Below are 15,926 nucleotides of genomic sequence, written 5' to 3'. Positions count from 1 at the left end.
GTCATTAGCTGATGGGACTGTAAAGAAAGTATTTTGGTGCTTGGGGTTGGAATTCATTTTCTCATCCAGAAATCTTCATTACTAACATTGTAGTTAGAATTAAGTTTAGGAATTTGGCTGAGGATGTAACACCATCATCCTGGCTTTCATGGATTAATTTTGCATAAGCTTTTAAAAATGGCTAGCAATCAACATTATCCATATTGCTGGCTCATGTCAAATGGGAATGAAGTGAGGTTTACAAGATATTAATTCAAGATATTATTTCAACCGATTTTTGGATTATTTGTTCTCATTTAATTCTTTGGCCCCAGAAACATGCCAAGTTGCCTGGGTAGCTAGAATAAGGGCAGATTTTCTTTTTTCCTCATGTTTTTTATAAACTCTTCCAGTTCTTAATTCCCCTCCAAAAATCTAAATGGATTCCAGATACACCTGAGAACTGCTTCACAGCTGTGGCCAAGGCATCAATTCTGCATTTATTAAGTGCCTACTGTGTACGTCAAGTTGAGATAAAACATAGTCTTTGGCAATTTGAAGCTTATAGTATAGTAAGGGGATAACACAAACACAGATAAAGCTAGTGCACATTATTATATGACGAGTACATCTGAGAAGTGCAGGGAAAAAAGTGTTTGTGAAGTCTGAAGGGGAAAGTTATCACCTGAAGGGCAATTGGAGAAGGCTTAATGGAGAAGGTAGCATCTTCTAGGGATGTCCTATTCAATTGGGGCACTAGTCATTGGTGGGGATGGGTTTCATGTGTTCCCTCTGAATCATTTTAGTCATGTTGTTTAACCAGATGACCGTTTAACCCCAAGCAATGTAGAAGAACCCAGGTCCCTATCCCTATATAGTTTTGGCTTTCATTTTTGGTAGGTTCAGGTAGGTCCAGGTATACAGACCTTGATTGAAGTCAGTCAGAAGTCACCATGTATTCGTAAGATTAGTGGGGAAAGTAAAGCATTAGAAATTAATCAATCACCAAGCATTGCCTACATGTTTACTAATATGCCAGGCACTGTGCTAAGCATAGGAAATGCAAAAGCAGTCCCTGCTCTCAATGAGTTTACATGAAGGAGGCAACAGGTAGAAAAATAGCATCATACCAGATAGATACGTAGTAGAATGAAGCTAACCTTAGAGGGGAAAGGCTCAGTTAAGACAAGGTTCCTGTCTTTCTCTAATGTTAACTTGTCTGTTTGAGTAACTAAGATATTCTTCACTGACTCCTAGGATTTTAAAGCTAGAAGTGACCTTGTCTAAATTTTCTCCTGGAAGTTAAGCTACCTTGGCATCTATGCAAAATTGGAAAATACATCAGTGGGCTATATAGAAGACTTTGGTGATCTCTCTCTTTCTCTCTCTCACCCACACACACACCCACACACACCCACACCCCTACACCCCCCACAGAGTTTTGGATTAATAGTTAAAGCAAAATCACATGTTGGAGTAGGAGTGTGCCACAGCCTTCTCCACTGACTAGTCTAAGTGTTGTTTGTCTCCCTGCTCGTTAACAACAGCGTATTCATTTGGCATTGTTTTAGCCCACGAGTTTGGCAGCTTTGCCTTAACTGTTGTCCGTAGTATGGGTAACATTGTCAGTGCTGGAACAAACCAGAACCAAAACCAAAACCATAAATTTAGGAACTGATGATTTCTTGAGTTTGCTAACAAGGGAGTCCCACCTGCACAGGCAGAAACTGACTCACAGAAGGAACAAAAAGACAAATCTTATATAGGTTTCAATTTAGGCAGGAAATGACACAGACATAGGGTACCTCAGAATCAGAGAGGGCTTGTGGCTGGGGGCTTGTAGGGTAGGAATAAGGGATGTGGTGTCCTTTGATTAGACAGGCCTGTTGATGAGCTACTAACAGGAAAGGCTATTCTTCAGGTTGGCTATCTCTTGTAACCCCACCTTAATAGATAGGTGTTTCAGCAGAAAGGAAGTTAACAGACAGGGCGGGGGTGGCGGGAAGCGGTGTGGGGATGGGGGTTTTTAATACCAACAGGGTGAGGGGAAAGATAGAGGAACTATACACAGAATTAGGTTTCTCAGCTACCTGTACCTAGTAACTGGAGTTTCAGATGGGCGGTCTGCATAATTCTACAAGTTTATCACCTCTGACTATGGCCAAATAATTACTCTGTGTTCCTGTCTCAACTCTGCTTGATTAGAGCCAAAAACAGACATGCTGATCTCCCCACTGTTGATCATCCTGGCCTGTCAAATAAATCATGTTAACATGAGAAAACTTTTACTAAATGGAAAAGCGTCATTATTCTTATTGTCAATGTAATGCTTTTAGTGTGGGACGCAGACTATATTGTGTTTATATTACCTCTCCCTAATAATGAATAGGATAATGTGGTTCTAAGTGCTAAGGGAAGCTAGAAACTCAGGAATTATGTAGCAAACAAAAACCTCATTATCTCAATGAATGATGTATCTTGTTACCTTGTGATGATTGATTTAGCATTACAGGGTTTAACCTAGTCATTCTGAGGCTCTTGAATTTAGCTTTCCTGCATTTCACCAAGTCACTGAATTTAAGAGTTGAAAGGGACCTAGTCCAACCTATGCTTAAAAGGAACTCCCACTGGAACATACCTGACAATGGGTCCTCTAGCTTCTGCTTGAAGATTTCCAAGGAGGGGGACTCTACTACATTTTAAGATAGCACATTCTACTTCTGGCCAACTTCTAATTGTTAGGAAGTTATTCCTGGAAGTGAGCTTGAATTGGCTTCTTTGCAACTTCCGTTTATTGCTCCCAGTTTTGTCTTTGGGGACCAAACAGAAAAAAATGTAATCTTTCTTCCGTATGACAGCTCTTCAAATACTTGATGATAGTCACTGAGTCTTCTCTCGTTCAGACTAAACATGCCCCGTTATTTCAACCACTCATCATAGGGCCTCTACCATCCTAGCTGCCCTCTTCTGGACACTTTCCACCTTATTAATGCCCTAAGAAGATGCCCATTTTCTTCATTTATCAACAATAATAATAGCAGATGTTTATGTTGTACTTTAAGGTTTTCTAAAGTCTTTTAATATATTATTATGATTTTATAAGTGAGGTGGGTGTTATTATTGTCTCCGTTTATAGATGAAGAAACTGAGGCTGAAAGAGGTTAAGTGAGAGGATTTGAATTCAGGTCAGCCCTGACTCCATTTCAAGAGCTTTATCCATTACTCTACATTGCCTTCCATTTAAGAAATGGAAAATTTTCTAAAGTTTTCCAATACTTCTTTATGACATGCAGGGGGACCACAGGTTATTGAAAACTTTGCCGATAGAACATAAGCCCTGGAAGTTATCTACCAAGTTGGAAAGGCCTTTAAGCATTGACACTTAAATGGACTGTGTTATTTGAGTTCCACCCAGTGCTAAGGAGAGATCTTCATAAGATGCTATGGACCCCTTCTCAGAATCACACTTGTACATAGAGTAGGGAACATGATAGGAATCCTTATGGATGATGAGTCCTCCAGATGATCCTGTTTGCAGGTAACATTGTGTTGACTTCTATGAAGCCTCAAGCCATTGCAGAACCCCTTGGAAAAGAATGGTAATCACACAAAAGACTTTGGCCTGTTCCTTCATGCAGGAAACACCGCTTAGATGAAGAATGTTGCTCAGATTTCAGTATGAATTTGGACAGACACCTTCTGGAATTTTCCCCACATTATCTGGGACAATCAAACTCCATAGACAGACAGACATTGAGCTGGGCTCAGAGCTGAAAAGGAGAGGAGAGGGGCCTGAATTGCTTTGGAGAAATTGAAAAGTTCTTTCATTAACCCCAAGCAAAGGCCCATCTTTTCAATGCTAACATTTTACAGATGTTGCTATATGGCAGCCAGGCATGGACTACCACTGCCTCAGAAGAACTAAAGGTGAATATCACTTAGCAGATAATAGAGAGGCAGGCAGCATTTGTGAACAGGCTGCAACACATAAGAAAAACAAGCTTAGAGGACATGTCATAGAATCTTATAGCAAGAAGAGAAGGGCTGGTTATGTGGCATGAGCAAAATGCAAGGAAAGAAGAGAGCAGAGAACTCCACTGGAATCATTACAATGTTTAGAGAAAGCCAGGAAACCCTCCAGCACTTTGGTGGACTCCTTGTGGTGAACTGTTGGGAGAACATAGGCAAGAATTGCATAGGATGGGTAGGCATGGATGGGTTACAATCTCATAGTTGGAGAGGGCTCCTGAATTGATGAGACCCCAAATGTGTTTGAGTATTGGGAGGGAGTGCCCAATGAGGAAATTCCTTCTACCAATGAAGAAGGGGACCTACCCTTCATTTTTGAAGTCTGAGTGATGTAGGACATTGAGAAGTCAGTGAATTGCCCATGATCACAGAGTCAATATGTATCAGAAGCTCTCCAAGATATTTCTATCTCCAAGATAGAAAATCCGCCCTAGGTTCACTAAATTCAAAAAATACTTTTAAAAGAAATTCAGAACATCAGCACATTCTGTTCATCAGTGCAAGTTCTAAGTTTATCATGACTAGAATGACCAAATTTGACCATTAGCCTAATAAATAATGGAATTTTTATTTTGTTCTTCATGGCATAATGCCAGAAAGATAGTATTTGAGTCTGATTAGGGAGTCTGTAGGATTTTGACTTCCTTCTTTAAACACTGGAGGATAGTAGGTTTTTGAGCAGGTAAAGTGATGTCCTGAGAGCTACAAACCATTGCCCATCACTTGTAGGAATAAATAATATTGGAGGGGCGGGGGCGGAGCCAAGATGGCGGCTGGTAAGCACGGACTAGAGTGAGCTCCGTACCCGAGTCCCTCCAAAAACCTATAAAAAATGGCTCTGAACCAATTCTAGAACGGCAGAACCCACAGAACAGCAGAGGGAAGCAGGGCTCCAGCCCAGGACAGCCTGGATGGTCTCTGGGTGAGGTCTATTCCACACGGAGCTGGGAGCTGGGAACGGAGTGGAGCAGAGCCCAGCCTGAGCGGCGTGGACGATCCAGACCAGAAGCCGGGTGGAGGGGGCCCTAGCGCCCTGAATATGTGAGCTGCGGCAGTTACCAGACCCCCTCGACCCACAAACACCAAAGGCTGCGGAGAAGGTTAGTGGGAAAAGCTGCTGGAGTGGAAGGAGTTCGCGGTTCGGCTTCCAGCCCCGGGGGCAGCGGAGGTGGGGCAGCTAGAGCTGTTGTTACTTCAGGCTCCAGGCCCACCTGGTGGGAGGAATTAAGTGGCGGATCAGAGCAGGAGTGCAACAGCCTGCTGAAGATCTAAGCCCAGTCTGGACTGGGGGTCCTTGGGGAAGGAGGAGTGCGGCTCTGACAGAGCTGGCACCTCCCCCCCAAACGTAGAACATAGAACTCGTTAGTCTACAAGCAGTCATACCCCACTGAAAAACTCAAGGGTCAAGTTAGTGGGTTGGGAATATGGCCAGGCAGCGAAAACGCGCCCAGACTCAGTCTCAGACTTTGGATTCTTTCTTTGGTGACAAAGAAGACCAAAACATACAGCCTAAAGAAGACAACAAAGTCATAGAGCCTACAACCAAAGCCTCCAAGAAAAACATGAACTGGCCCCAGGCCATAGAAGAACTCAAAAAGGATTTGGAAAAGCAAGTTAGAGAAGTAGAGGAAAAATTGGGAAGAGAAATGAGAAGGATGTGAGAAAACCATGAAAAACAAGTCAATGACTTGCTAAAGGAGACCCAAAAAAATACTGAAAAATACACTGAAGAAAACAACACCTTAAAAAACAGACTAACTCAAATGGCAAAAGAGCTCCAAAAAGCCAATGAGGAGAAGAATGCCTTGAAAGGCAGAATTAGCCAAATGGAAAAGGAGGTCCAAAAGACCACTGAAGAAAATACTACATTAAAAATTAGATTGGAGCAAGTGGAAGCTAGTGACTTTATGAGAAATCAGGATATTATAAAACAGAACCAAAGGAATGAAAAAATGGAAGACAATGTAAAATATCTCCTTGGAAAAACCACTGACCTGGAAAATAGATCCAGGAGAGATCATTTAAAAATTATTGGACTACCTGAAAGGCATGATCAAAAAAAGAGCCTAGATACCATCTTTCAGGAAATTATCAAGGAGAACTGCCCTGATATTCTAGAGCCACAGGGCAAAATAGAAATTGAAAGAATCCATCGATCGCCTCCTCAAATAGATCCCAAAAAGAAATCTCCTAGGAATATTGTTGCCAAATTCCAGAGCTCCCAGATCAAGGAGAAAATACTGCAAGCAGCCAGAAAGAAACAATTTGAGTATTGTGGAAACCCAATCAGAATAACCCAAGATCTGGCAGCTTCTACATTAAGAGATCGAAGGGCTTGGAATGCGATATTCCGGAGGTCAATGGAGCTAGGATTAAAACCTAGAATCACCTACCCAGCAAAACTGAGTATCATGTTCCAAGGCAAAATATGGATTTTCAATAAAATAGAGGACTTTCAAGCTTTCTCAGTGAAAAGACCAGAACTGAATAGAAAATTTGACTTTCAAACACAAGAATCAAGAGAAGCATGAAAAGGTAATCAAGAAACGGAAATTGCAAGGGACTTACTAAAGTTGAACTGTTTTGTTTACATTCCTACATGGAAAGATGATGAGTATGATTCATGAGACCTCAGTATTAGGGTAGTTGAAGGGAATATCCATATATATATATATATATATATATATATATATATATATGTATATATATATATATATAAGTGAATGTGTATGTATGTATATATCTATGTGTATATGTATGTATGTGTATATATATATGTGTTTATATATGTATATATATATATGTAAAAGAGAGAGAGCAGACACAGGGTGAGTTGAAGATGAAGGGAAGATATCTAAAAGAAATAAAATGAAATTAAGGGACGAGAGAGTAACATACTGAGAGAGGGAGATAGGGAGAGATAGAATGGGGTGGATTATCTCGCATAAAGGTGGCAAGAGGAAGCAGTTCTATGGGAGGAGGGGAGAGGGCAGGTGAGGGGGGAATGAGTGAACCTTGCTCTCATCAGATTTGGCCTGAGGGGGAATACCATACATACTCAGTTGGGTATCTTACCCCACAGGAAAGAAGAGGGAGGAAGATAAAAAAAATTAAAAGGTGGGGGGATGATGGAGGGGAGGGCAGATGGGGGTGGAGGTAATCAAAACAAACACTTTGGAAAGGGGACAGGGTCAAGGGAGAAAATTCAATAAAGCGGGATGGGTTGGGAAGGAGCAAAATGTAGTTAGCCTTTCACAACATGAGTATTGTGGAAGGGTTATACATAATAATACATGTGTGGCCTAGGTTGAATTGCTCAACTTCTTAGAGAGGGTGGGTGGGAAGGGAAGAGGGAAGAGAATTTGGAACTCAAAGTTTTAAAATCAGATGTTCAAAAACAAAAAAAGTTTTTGTATGCAACTAAAAAATAAGATACACAGGCAATGGGGCGTAGAAATTTATCTTGCCCTACAAGAAAGGAAGGGAAAAGGGGATGAGAGGGGAGGGGGGTGATAGAGGGGAGGGCTGACTGGGGAACAGGGCAACCAGAATATAAGCCATCTTGGAGTGGGGGGGAGGGTAGAAATGGGGAGAAAATTTGTAATTCAAAATGTTGTGAAAATCAATGCTGAAAACCAAATATGTTAAATAAATAAATTGCATTTAAAAAAAAATAATATTGGAGGGGCAAGAAATGGGAATCAGGGAGACTTCGTTAGGAATCTATTCCAATAAAGTGAAAATGAGCAGAACCAGAACACTGTACACGGGAACAGCAATACTGTATGCTGATCAACTGTGAATGACTTAGCTCTTCTCAGCAATACAATGGTGCAAGACAATTCCAAAGGATGTTGAGAAATGCAGTCCACCTCCAGAGAAAGAACTGATGGTATCTGAATCCATATTGAAGCATATTATTTTTCACTTTCTTTTTTCATGTTTCTTTTTTTGGTCTGTGTTTTCTTTCACAACATGACTAATATAAATATATGTTTTGCATGATTGTACATGTGTAACCCATATCAAGTTGCTTGCCATCTCAGGGAGGAGATGGGGAAGGAGAGAGAGAGAGAAAATTTGGAATTCAAAATTTAAAAAAAATATTAAAAATTGTTTTTATGTAACTGAGAAAAAATAAAATATTTATTGGGAAAAAAAAAGAGAATCTATTGCAAAAGTACTGGTGAGAGGTAATAAGGGCTCAAACCCTTCATGGCAAAGCTGTGCTTAGAGTTGAGAGACCTTGATTTGAATTCTGGCTCCTTTGCTTACTAGATATTTGATCTTATGCAAGTCATTCAACCATTTTGTGTCTTTATTTCTTCATGTGTAAAATGAAGGAGTTGAACTAGATGATGATATATCTAAGATCCAGTCTATCTCTAAATCCTACTTGGTTTGGCTGTGGACAGAAAAATGGATAGAAGGAAAAAGGAGAAAGCTTTGGTTCCGGAAAAGCAGTTTTAAAAAAAAACACTCCTTCCTTTCCTTACTGAGATGGAGGACTATAGGTGTGGAGCGTTGTATATGCTGTCAGACTCAATGGATATATTGGGTTGTTTTGCTGAACTGATTTTTCTTCTCTTTTCAAGAGCATATTTGTTTCTTTTACAAGGGACATTTCATTGGTGGGGGAGGGGCATATCCAGAAATGAAGGTGGTAGAAAAAACAAAATGTAGCAACAAACATTTTAAACTTAAAAAAGGCATAGATGGATTGAAGAGTTAAAACTGTTTGGGAAATAGTTATGGGGGGGGGGGCATGGGGAGTGAAGGAGATGGAACAGTCAAGTGACTCTAAACCTTTGCACCTGGGTGACTTGGGGAATGGTCATGTAATTAACAGATTTTTGGAAGATGTGTTTGGTTTTGGACCTAATCTGTGTCTTACTTTCAGCACACAAGTGAGGATACAAGTGAGCACACACTTTCAGCCACAAGGGAGGATACATACCCTGGGGGTGGGGGTTTGGGAGAAACAAGTGGATAAACAGGAAACCAGGCTGAAATCAGCTCCGGGAGTTCACAGAGGCAACCAATTCAATCATCTAGGCAGAGGTTCCACCCCTGGGCAGAGGGAGCTCTACATAGAGTGTTTCCTTGGAATGGGAGGGGAATATGAAGCAGGTCAGCCAAGTGACAGTTTTTCTTACTCTGGGACTCAGTTGTATGGTGGTAGTGTACTACTAGCCATGCCCCTTCCTTCCTGAGCTTTTCTTATGCGACTATGTGCCTGAACAACATGTCCAGATAACATTTAAAAAAACACACACAACAAAAACTTGTATTTGCTGTGGCCCTAACTTGACTTCATACAGTAAGGCTTTTTACCTGGCTCAACCTGTTTTGAACTTTGGTTAATATTCCATCTGGCAGTCATTATTCTTTCTCCTGCACTACTATAATATGACACTGAACTTACTCTGCCAGCCCACACGCACACTATCTGGTTGAATTCTCAGAGACGACAAGGCTATAATTTTTCCTCAGGGCTCTGAGGGACATCTGGGGAGTCAAGGGTTATCTATCTATCTATCTATCTATCTATCGATGGATCATATTTTATTTTTCCACAGTTACATGTAAAAACAATTTTTAAGATTCATTTTTAAAACTTTGAGTTCCAAATTCTCTCTCTCCTTCCCCACCCCCCTTTCCCATTGAGAAGGCAGGCAATTCCATATAGGTTATACATGTGTAGTCAAGCAAAACATATTCATAATAGTCATGTTGTGAAAGAAAGCATAGAGAAGAAAAAAAGCTCAGGAAAAATAAAGTTTAAAAAAGTATGATTCAATATATATTCAGACACCATTAGTTCTTTCTCTGGGAATAGATAGCATTTTTCATCCTAAGTCCTTCAGAGTTGTCTTGGATCGTTGCATTGTTGAGAATAGCTAAGTCAATCATGGCTGATCATCTTAAAATAATGCTCTTACTTTGTACCCAGTACATTTCACTTTGCATCAGCCCACGCAAGTCTTTCCAGGTTTTTTTCTGAGAGCATCCTGCTCCTCATTTTTTATAGTACAACAGTATTCCATCATAATAACAAGGGGTATATTTTTTAATGCCATCAGCCTTCAATTAGCCCCCATCAATTAGGTTTACAAAGGAATATTTATTGCAAGTATATAGAAAGAACTGAGGTTATAATGCACTTCCTTTCAACTATTGCCTCAGACCCTAGGAAAAGTGAGCTCACACATGAAGGATATGCATTAAACATTAAGCCCCTCAATTTCATTCACAGATTTGACATAGCCAATGCATGAGTCTCCTCTTCTACTCCTTAGTGCCTCAGCTCCAGGGCTAACCTGCTGCCTCACTGGTGCTTGGCCTCCCACAAATCCTGGTATGACCATCTCTTGGAATTCTGGTGCTTGTTCCTCTGACTTACCAAAGCTCACAAGGTCATAGCCATGTCCAGGCCCTCTTCACCTAAAAGCAGGAAGAATAGACACACCAAAGACAGAAGCAACAGCAGGATCATCCTCTTATGGGGCTCATCATACTATATTCACTATCTAGTGGTCCTGGTGGGGAGATAAAGGCCTGAGGCCTCTGTGTCCTCCTCTAGGGCCTGCAGCAAGTCCTTGCTTCGTTTGAACACAGCCAGGCAGGAAAGTTGAAACTCCTGGATTGGCTAGTGCTCTTCATAAGCATCCTCAATTCTGGCTCCTTTTCTCCATGTTGTGAAGTGAGAATGCATGCACACCTCTGAGCAGGGCCCCTTCCGTGACATGTGAGCTTATCTTTCTGAAAGCAAGCTCCCTGTGTTTGCTCTGAGGATGGGTTCCATTGTCTAGGGCCCCCACTACATTTATCCAGTACTGTCGTGTTACTTAAATATAAGCTCCTCAAGGGCTGGGACTGTTGGTCATTTTATCTTTATATCTCTGGTGCCTGGCATAGAGCAGGTACTTAATAAATGCTTATTGGATTGGATGGCTGTATCTTTTATAGACTCAGATTACACAGATAGATGCTACCTGGGCGGAGGGGAGGGGCAGCTAGGTGGTGATACGGAGCACTGGTCCTGGAGTCAGGAAAACCTGAGTTCAAATCCAGCTTCAGACACTTAAAAGCCATGTGACTAGGGGTGAGTCACTTAACTGCTTTTTGCCTCAGTTTCCTCATCTGTAAAATGGCAATAATAAGAGCACATACATTCCAGGAGTGTTGTGAGGATCAAATGAGTAAATAATTATAAAGTGGTTAGCATAGTGCCTATTACACAGTAGGTGCTTTGTAAATGTTAGTTATTACTACTACTACTACTACTACTACCACCACCACCTTCTTCTTCTTCTTCTTCTTCTTCTTCTTCTTCTTCTTCTTCTTCTTCTTCTTCTTCTTCTTCTTCTTCTTCTTCTTCTTCTTCTTCTTCTTCTTCTTCTTCTTCTTCTTCTTCTTCTTCCCTGTTGTCCCAGTTACTGTTCTCCCTCCTTGTAATATCTTTTAATATTCATTTGTGTATGTATAAACACTACCCCTATTCACAGGGAAGAGAGAATCAGAAAAAAGTGGGGGGCTTTTTGAACATGAACTCAGTTCTGGCTCCATTATCAATCCTACTGGCATTTTTTTAAAATTTATTTTTTATTTTTGGTTGACAACACTCAGTTCCAGAAGTTTTTGAGTTCCAAATTTTCTCCCCCTCCCTCTCCTACCCCCACAAGGTGGCGTGTAATCAGATATAGGCTCTATATATACCTTCTCATTAAGCTTATTTACACAATAGTCAAGTTGTAAAGAAGAATTATGACCAATGGAATGAAGAAACAAAACCAAAAAAGAGGAAAAAAGAAAAAAAGAGAGAGCAAATAGTTCGCCTCAATCGGCATTCAGACTCCATTATTCTTTCTCTGGATGTGGACAGCTCTCTCCATCATGGGTCTTTTGGAGCTGTTTTTGAACCTTGTATTGCTGAGAAGAGCCAAGTCTATCAAAGTTAGTCATCACAAATACCATGTGTCTGTAATCGTGTATGATTGTTCTCCTGGTTCTGCTCCCCTCACTCAGCATCAGATCATGTAGGTCTTTCTAGGTTATTATGAAGTCCATCTGTTCCCCATTTCTTATAGCACAATAGTATTCCATTACATTCACATACCACAATTTGTTTAGCCATTCCCCAGTTGATGGGCATCCCCTTGATTTCTAATTCTTTGCCACCCCCAAAAGGGCTGTTATAAATATTTTTATACATAGGGGTCCCTTTCCCACTTCTGTGATCTCTTTGGGATACAGCCCTAGAACTAGTATTGCTGGGTCAAAGAGTGTGCACATTTTTATAGCCCTTTGGGCATAGTTCCAAATTGCTTTCCAGAATGGCTGGATCAGTTCACAACTCCACCAACAATGTAACAGTGTTCCAATTTTCCCACATCCTTTCCAGCATTTATGATATTCCTGTTTTGTCATGTTGGCCAATCTGACAGGAGAGATGTGGTTCCTTAGAGTTGTTTTGACTTGCATTTCTCTAATCAATAGTGATTTAGAGCATTTTTTCATATGAGTATAGATATCTTTAATTTCGTCCTCTGAAAATGGCCTGTTCATATCCTTTGACCATTTCTCAATTGGGGATTGACTTGTATTCCTATAAATTTGACTCAGTTCCCTGTATATTTTAGAAGTGAGGCCTTTGTCAGAGATACTGGTTGTAAAAATTCTTTCCCAATTTTCTGCTTCCCTCCTAATCTTAGTTGCATTGGCTTTGTTTGTACAAAAACTTTTCAATTTGACATAATCAAAATTATCCATTTTATATCTTATAATGCTCTTAATCCTACTGTCTTTGAAGACTACCAGAAAACCCCTTGTTACCATATATCAGTCCCTCAGTCATTCACTGAAACCTTCATGTGTTGGATTGAAAACAGACAGGGAACATTGACCTTGCTTTTGTATAAGCCACCAGGAAGGACACAACTGAGCATGATCCAAAAAATGGACCCTCATTGGCAAGTCCTCCCATCGCATAGTTGTGAGGTGATTGAGTGAATGAATAAATGTTTCTCAAAGTGATTTTTTTTTTCTGAGAAGTTTCAGATGGGGAGCTTTGGAATGTTTAAACTCTTCCAATCTTTTGGATATAGAGTCCCATTGATCTGCTGTCATTGATTTCTCCCTCGACAATTGCCAACCTTGCTGATTTTTTAACCCTATAACATCTCTGATTGTTCCCTTTCTTCAAATTCACATTCCATTCCACCCTCACTTAAGCCTTCATTTCCTCCCACATGGAGCTCCTGCACTGGTCTTCCTGCTTCAGATCTCTCCCACCTCTCTAGTCCATCCTCCAGACAGCTAGCCAAATGATATTCCTAATGTGTAAGTCTAATTATGTTAGTTCTCTATTCTGTAGTCTTGAGTATCTTCTACTACTAAGTCTAAGATCAAACACAGACTTCTCAGCTTATCATTCAAATGATAAATCACATCCTGGCTCCAGACAACCTTTCCAAACTTACTACACATTAATCTCCATCATACATTCTTTAATCCAACCAGGCTGGCTTTATTGCTGTTTCTCTTATGTGATACTCTGTCTCTCATATCCATGCTTTATACAGTTTGTCCCCTATGACTGGAATGCACTCCCTTCTTATCTGGGCCTCTTGTAATTCCTACTTTCCTTCAAAGCTCACCTCACACCCCTATCTCCTCCATGAGGCCTTTCCTTATTATGCTTCCTCCGCAACTGCTAGTGCCTTCACCTCAGAATTATTTTGCATATACTTAAATATGCATGAGTTGTCTCCACCATAGAATGTATGCTCTTTGAAGGCAAAGACTGTTTCATTTTGTCTTAGTATACCTAGTACCTAACTCATACTGGAATCTAAATAAATGCTTGTTGACTGATTTGTATTCCAAATGGCCCTTAGTATAGCATCAAGTAAATTTCTGTGGCATATGTGGTAGGATTAGATTTTTTTCCTATATGAAAGGGGAGAGAGGTGTAGCAGAGAGAAAACTAGCATTAGTGAATGGAAGTTACAAGGGGTCAAATCTTGATTCAACATAAGGAAAAACTTTTTTTTTTTTTTTAACAATTAGAACTGTCACAACACAAAATAGGTTACCTTGGGAGGCACTGTGTTCCCCATTCTTATTATTTTTTATTAATTAATTAATTTTTCTCTCCCCCTCTCCTCCACTGTGTTCCCCATTATTGACAGGTCTTTAGAAAGAGGGAATCCATTCAAGGGATTCATATTTAGGAAGAGGGTTTGACCAGATAACCTCTTAAGTATCATTCAGCTCTGATATTATAAATCTATTAATGATTGTATTTGGACTTTGGACACTTGTTGCTCATTAACTAAACTGTTCATTCCATTTGTAGTTGCATTCAGAATTCCCACCCTTAGACTATTTACAACTCATTTATATCTATATCTATGCCTATATATACACATGGATGTATTTATATGTCATATATATATTTAGAAAATGTGTTCACTATTGGCTACATTATATCCCCATGTTACCAGTTAATGTCACTTGTGTCCAAACTAAGCACAGTTTTTGAACAAAAAAGAAAATTGTGTTCTAAATATTGCAATTACATCGAAATGAAGGATTTGGGGCTTTGAAAAAAATAGGATAGGGATAAGATTTGTGAGTTTGTTAATAGAGGGATTTCCCACGTGAGGGGACTCCCTCTACCAATGCAGGTTGGCATGTTCTCTATTACTTATAATCTTAGAGAGTTTCCCAGAGCACCAGGATGTTAAATGATTTCCTAATGATCATATAGCTCACTGTATGTCAGAGAAGAGACTTGAACCCAGATCTTCCTGGCTCCGAGGCAGATTCTCTATCCACTATGTCAAGCTGCCTCTCCTAAGTGACTTATTCAGGGTTACAGTTAGTAAACATCTGAGGCAGGATTTAGACCCAAGTCTTCGTGCTTTCAAGTCCTATGCTCTATCTACCATGCTACATGTTCCCTCACTAGTAATAGGTGAGAGTAGTGAATAATCACTATACAGCATACATTCATATCTTTTAACTGCAGTATATGAAACATGACAGGAAAATGACTTGGAAAATAATACCCTAGATTAGCATGTTAGTGAGTAACCACCACTTTTCTTGTTAAAATAGAAACATTCTTAAGACTTTGTAAAACCATTTCATGTTGCAGGCAAGAAAATGAAAACCGAGTGTAGTAATTAAGAGTTTCTCTATGTCAAATAAATGATAAAGAAGTATTTAGTAAAGGCCTACTGTGGATCAAGCATTTTGCTATGTGTTAGAGATACAAAAACATGAAAGAGTTCTTATTCTCAGGAACCTTACAGTTTTATCGGGGGTGATATGGTCAGTATATGACAGGACACATAAAGCATAATATAACATAGTCTGGTCTAGTCTTAGAATAAGACTTTTTGGAAGGGGGCATTAGCATCTAGGGAAAGGGATCAGGAAAGGTCTAGTGTAGAAGGCAGCATTTGGATATTACCTTCATAGGAAGGGAGAGGCAGAAATGAGAGTACATTCTAGACAGGAGAGACAACTCATATAAAGGCATGTAGATGGGAGATGGAATGTTGTATATAAGGAACAGCAAGAAATACAACTTGGCTGGACTAGAGATTGCATGAAAGGAAGTAATTTATAGGTTGGAAACCTAGGTTGGAGTCTAGTAGTGAAGGGCTTTTAAAAATGTGAGAGAGGCATTTGTGTTTGAGCCTAAAGGTGATAGGATGGCTCAAAGAGTACATGAAGTGAGGTCTCATATTAGGTTGGAACCAGAATGTGAGGGTCTTAAATACCCACTTTAAAGACTTTGTATTTTACTTAGTAGTAAGTGGGGAGTCAGTTAAGTTTTTTTTTTAATCAAGGTAGTTATGTGGTCAGATTTGGGGTGGGGGGGCTGGGAGGCAGTCAGGGTCAAG

The 15,926-nt window shown here is 40.1% G+C and overlaps 1 protein-coding gene across 1 annotated transcript in view; it reads left to right on the top strand.

Annotated features, from left to right (window-relative positions):
• Positions 1–15,926, top strand: part of TJP2 (tight junction protein 2) — a 128,079-nt gene that overhangs the window by 932 nt on the left and 111,221 nt on the right. The window lies entirely within an intron of this gene.

This window comes from Trichosurus vulpecula, chromosome 9 (genome assembly GCF_011100635.1).
Source record: "Trichosurus vulpecula isolate mTriVul1 chromosome 9, mTriVul1.pri, whole genome shotgun sequence".
NCBI classification, from domain to species: Eukaryota; Metazoa; Chordata; class Mammalia; order Diprotodontia; family Phalangeridae; genus Trichosurus; species Trichosurus vulpecula.
Note: the sequence above shows the minus strand (reverse complement) of the source record. Positions and strands in the feature narration are given on the sequence as shown.